The sequence below is a fragment of the Mastigoproctus giganteus genome, chromosome 2 (genome assembly GCF_048544385.1).
Source record: "Mastigoproctus giganteus isolate SK-2022 chromosome 2, ASM4854438v1, whole genome shotgun sequence".
NCBI lineage: Eukaryota > Metazoa > Arthropoda > Arachnida > Uropygi > Thelyphonidae > Mastigoproctus > Mastigoproctus giganteus.
Window position 1 is genome coordinate 206,675,288 of NC_143576.1, and position 6,000 is coordinate 206,681,287.

Genomic DNA, 6,000 nt, shown 5'->3' on the forward strand with positions numbered 1-6,000 from the left:
TACCAGTATCAGCAGTGGAAAGTGATGCAAAAAAAGCAAGCTTATAGAACATCAGTGAAAAAAAAAAAAAAAAAACCCTTCCCATATCATGTGTCCATCCCTTGTTACAGTTTATCTAGTTTTTCCTTTAATTTATTCAAACCATCAACGCACCAGATGAAAGTTTGTTCCAACAATCAACTACTTGCTGACTAAAGACAAATTTACACAGATCTGTCCTGCAACCATCCTTACTCAGTTTGAATTTAAGTCCCATCATGTGTTTAGCCTGAGCAAGTGGAAGGATGTGAACTGGTGAAGGGAATAAAAGAGCACCCTTTTATTCCCTTCACCAATCTTGTTACTCTTCTCTGCACTTGTTTCAACAGATCTATATCCATCCTAAAATAAGGCCCCCAGACCTGTATACAGTACTCAACATGAGGCCTTAACCACTGCTTTTATGAAGTGATAATCACCTCCTTAACCCTGCCAGCAAAGTTCCTGTATATCATCGACAAAACCCCATGAGCCATCCTGGCAGCCTTTCTGCACTGCTCAGAGAATTTCATGTCTGACTGCACAATTACACCCAGGTCTCTTTCATTTTCCACTATTCTGAGTGTAGTACCACCCAACTGGTATGTTAAATCTGGGATTACTCTATCCATATACAGTACCTTGCATTTGTCAATGTTAAACATCAACTATCACTTAGCCCAACTGCCTAATTTTTTAGATCTTGTTGCAGTAACATACACTGATTACTGTCATTATCTACCTTACCAACTTTCATATTATCTGCAAACTTAGACATTAAGCCTGATATGCCTTCATCAATAAATATAGAAAACAATTGGCCCAGCACTGAACCCTGGAGGACTCCATTAACATTAATCCAAGAAGAGCAATACTCATTAATAATCATTCTCTGTCTTCTTCCACCAAACCATCCCTTTATCCACAGCAATTGATTGATTGATTTATGAGTTCTTCACACAAGAGCTACTGTTGCTAAAATACACCTTCCACAGCAGTATACTGCCCTTAATAACACACTACTCCAATTTGTACAGTAGCCTTTTATGTGCAAAATCAAAATTGAAAACCTTTTCTGAAATCTAAGTACATGAAATCAAAATTATTTTTTGGTTCTAGTTCCTTTGTTACTGCATCATAGTATCCAATCAGATTGGTCAGACAAGATCACCCCATAAAAAATTCATGCTTTGACTGCAGTATAACTGAATTCCTGTGTAGTTGGTCCTGCATTACTTCTTTAACCAGTGACTCCCTTATTTTTCCCCTGTAACAGAAGTCATGCTAACAGGTCTGTAATTACTCGTGTCACCGTTTGATCTCCCTTTGTGAGATCAACAGGTGACAAGAGTAATTCTCCTTTGATCTCCCTTTGTGAACTGGAGATGCATCTGTACATCTTCAGTTCACAAGGTCCTCCCCTGAATCCAAAGATGTGCTGATAATTATGGTTAAAGATCTGCCCCTTTAACATAACTGACAGATCCTATCCACCCTAAGTACTATTGATAATTTATTAAAACCATCAAACATCTTTTATTGATCTCAATCCTCTGACAATTCAATATAGCACTCCAAAAACAACTAATTTAAAGGAGTTCTGTATTACTATAATTACAGTATTTCCTTCTTAAAAACATTTTATCAGAATGCAACTAATTTAAATAAGTTAGCATGTGAAAGAAAACAATACCAATTTAGAATTCCACAAACAAATTGAAACATGAGTTTTGTTTTTATTTCCGAGCTCTTGTTGGAGCGAGTAGGCCTGGGTGATATTCAACATAGTATGTTGAATATCATCCTGGCCAAACCTAGCTATAATAATATTCAACATAGTATTGCTGTAGACTCTGCTTTTTTTTGGAGTTATTAAATATTTATAAATACAATATATTTGTGTACTTTTTCAGTCATTTACTTTTCTGTAATCCCATTAAACTCCATAAGTTCATGAAAAAATAAAGACAGCAACATTTAGCTCCCACTGCAATACTGTACTTTGTTTCCACTGGGAAGTACATTTCATAGTGTGTACACCTCTACTTTAAGTAATGAAATTCATGTGCTTTAGTTGGCTGACTAATAACTTAATCTCTTATGTATATTGTTATTACATATTCTTTGTACTTAAATCACTGACATACACTTAATTTTGTAACTCCAAAATATGCTTTCTTTCTTTAAATACAAACAAAACAAGGTTAAAAGTTACTCGGTTGTAGAAATAGTATTTAAGAAATAATCATTTTTATTCACCTTAGTAATTTAAGGTAGAAAGCCTCGAGCTAAATAAAATGTACCCTAAATATGCTATAACATTACTACCTGTACTATATTTGATGTTTTTCACTACAGGTATCACTGTATTGTATTTCATTGTGATACGACTCAAAGTGTGAGATGCAATACAGTGATACCTCTAGTGTAAACTCCATTTTGCTTAGAATTATTATAGATATGCACAAAATGATAGCTATTATTCACCATACTATACATCCAAATTTTGATCAACCCCTTTTTTTCAAAATGTAATCCAGCTATCCCAACATTGTGATTCTACAAAAGCTTGCAAAAATCAATTATTATTTATTTCAAAATTGTCTCAGCCACTTTGATTACTGTTTCTAAAGAGCTTAAATAATCCCCCCCCCTTTTAATGTACTAGAATATAGGGTCTGAAGAACATGGTACATGTTTTACATTGCACTTTTTTACAACTGTAACAATTGTATGGAGTAGCACATCATGCTGATACACCATTCCAGTTTTGATATTACTATATCAAAGAATTCTACACAGTGTAATGGTGTAGTCAGGCTTCATCTGCTCTTAATTTTGCCAAAAAGTCGCATGACTTTTGATGACCACTTTATTTCAAGACAGATTTCATAATACAGACAAATGAAAAGTATGTAAGTAATCGTGAATTATACTGAATACAACCTAAATACATACTCATATCAGCCAGGTTATTCAAAGTCACATGCTGGCATTCATGTAGCAGAACAGAAACAGTGCTGGTGTTCTGATTGGTTACTACAGATGATTGAACACACCATCACTGGTCTTTGTTGATTTGCATCCATTTTCAAATTACGTATTTAACTGCTATCTGTTTTAAGGAAAATTAAGTTTTATTCAGACTAACCATGTCTACAGGGGTTTCAGACAGTTTTTAAATTCTGTACAGTGGGATCAACTGATGATGTTACCAACACATGTAAAGATGTTGGTAACATCAAAAAATGACAGTAAAGACATATGCTACTCCAACTGGATCTAGATAAGTTCGGCAAATGGGCTGAGAAGTGGCAAATGAAGTTTTAACATTGACAAATGCAAAGTACTGCATATGGATAGCAATAACCCAAGAGAAATGTACCAACTGTGTAGTACTACACTCAGGGAAATGGAAAGTGAAAAAGACTTGGGGGTAATTGTGCAGTCAAATATGAAGTTTGCTGAGCAGTGCAGACAGGCTTGTCAATGATATATAGAAATTTTGCTAGCAGAGGCAAGGAGGCAATTATCCTGTTGTACAAGGCAATGGTCAGGCCACACCTAGAGTACTGTGTACAGGTCCGGAGGCCTCATTTTAGGAAGGATGTAGAGTTGCTAGAACAAATAAAAAGAATGGTAACAAGATTGGTGAGGGAAACAAAGGGGTGCTCTTACCAAGAAAGGCTTAAGTTCTGCAAATTGCAGCACCTGGAGAGTAGGCACCTTGCAAGACGATCTGATTGAGGCATATAAAGCCTTGAATGGGTTGAGCAAGCTGAATGCTGATGGGATTCTTCCTCCGAGTAAGAACCTGAGGGGGCATAGATTGAAATTGAGGAAAGAGTTGTAGAATGGGTGTGCAGAAGTTTGCCTTTAGCCAGGGTGGTTGATTGGTGGAACAGACTTCCATCTTTTGTTGTGGAAGTTGATAGCCTAAATAAATTTAAGGCTGAGCTGGACTGGCATTTGAAACGAATGGAGGGGTGAAATGGGAGGGGAGTTGGCATTCATGATGATGCATAAGCTTGCTTTCTTGCATCACATGCCTCTACGAATGCTAACAACACCAAATGGAAGCTTATTCCAACAACTAATTGCTCTTGCAGAACACAAATTTTCACACATCTATCCTGCAGCCACCATTTTTTTCAATTTATGTCTCCTTATAGGTGTTTTCTGAGAAAGAAGGATGCAGCATTTAATTTACTTAATCCATTTAAGCCTTAAACAATTTAATCAGGTCTCCTGCAGGTGCCTGGTTTCCAAGGGCTGTAATTTGCCTTGTGTCCTTGCCTAACCTTACTGCTCTTCTCTGCACCCATTCCAGCTGTTCCATATCCTTCTTAATAAGATGCTTCTAGACCTGTTTGCTGTACTCAAGATGCAGCCTAACAATGGGATAATCATCTCATGTCCCTGCTGGAAAAAAATTTGTACACTGACAGAACCCAGTGAGCTGTCCTAGCAGGCTTTACTGAACTTCTCAGAGAACTTTGTGTCAGACTAGGACAACAGATGGAATTACCCCTAGATCTCTTTTGTTTGTTTTCAATCACCTTGAGTATGGTACTAACATAATTGGTAGGTTTTTCTGGGATTACTGCTACCCATATGCAGTACTTTGCATTTACCAATGTTAAACCTCAATTACCATGTTTCAGCCAATATATTCTTAATTTATCTGGGTTCTTGCTGCAGTAGTATGCATTGATTCCTGTCATGATCCACCCAACCAACCTTTGTAGCATCTGCAAACTTAGACAATAAGTTTGATGTGCCTTTATATCATTAATGTCATTAATAAAAACTGAAAACAGTAAGGAACCCAGCACTGATCCCTGTGGGATGCCTCTAATAACATCAGTTCAAAACGAGCAGTGCCCATTGTCTTCTGTCCACTATAACCAAGCCTTCTGCCACTAAGGCTTATTAAAAAAAAAAAAAAAAAAACTCGTATCTTCGAACGCACTTTGTTGGCAGTCTCAAGCAACCATACAGTGTCTTTCATTGGTGCTATCCGAAGAGTAGCAGAACCACAACATGAGGATATATGTAAATAGTTACCGCACAACTTAATATCAAAATCTGGCAGTATTTGTTACAATTTACCCAGGCGATCGCTCCTACTGAATTAGCAGTTTCCAAAATCCTTTCGAAACTAAGAACACCATGCAGTGCAGCGAGAAAAGCAAATCGCCTAAAAAATTGCTGAAAACCACACGGGCTTTAAAAAATTAATAAAATGTCTTCCATACTAGCATTTCAGCAACGAGAAAATATATGCATACTGTTCCAAATTACACACTTATCAATTCGATTACGTCTCAAATATCAAACAGGAATATGGAAGTTGCTCCCATATTCTTGTTTGATATTTGAGACGTAATCGAAATTAACAACTTCAACCTCCTAATAAAAAAAAAACTGTACTTACACCTCTCATAGAGAAACACCTGAAGCTCAGAGAGAACGCAATAAACTACGCATGAGAATTCAAAATGCCACTGCTGTAGCGTAAGCTTATACCTGCGCCTTATATACAGCACGGCAGGTTACGGATTGTGATGAAACGAGGAAGCAAGGGCCCAGAATTTGAAAACAGACAAAAATGACTCACTCTCATCTGCCGTACTTAAGCCACATCTACAGTGACACAAGCACAATTTGGTAATGGCGTCATGTTGACAAACATTGGTTACTTAGTGTAATTCTCGCTTCCTATTCGACCATTACAAAGAGTCTGGGACTGAGAGTAATGGAAATTATGACGTTTTAATACATAATAATTACGTTGGACAACATGAGTATATAATATGCTTAATCATTCATTCTAGAAAATTCGAGATTTTCTTCATATGAGACTGTATGATGTACGCAGGTAAAAATCTGTTTCTTCAATATGGAATAAAATGGTAGACATTGTTATTTTACATTCAATGTTTCCGAGGAAAAACGTTGTCCATATTAGATAATGAGGAC

At 36.6% G+C, this 6,000-nt stretch overlaps 1 protein-coding gene across 1 annotated transcript in view; it reads right to left on the minus strand.

The window, feature by feature from the left end:
* Window positions 1-5,724, minus strand: part of LOC150090006 (sequestosome-1-like) — a 53,662-nt gene extending 47,938 nt beyond the window's left edge. Inside the window, exon 1 of the mRNA XM_090389710.1 lies at window positions 5,456-5,724. The gene's annotated coding sequence lies outside the window, so the exon portion shown is untranslated. The remainder of the gene's footprint in view (window positions 1-5,455) is intronic.
* Window positions 5,725-6,000: the final 276 nt, after the last annotated feature.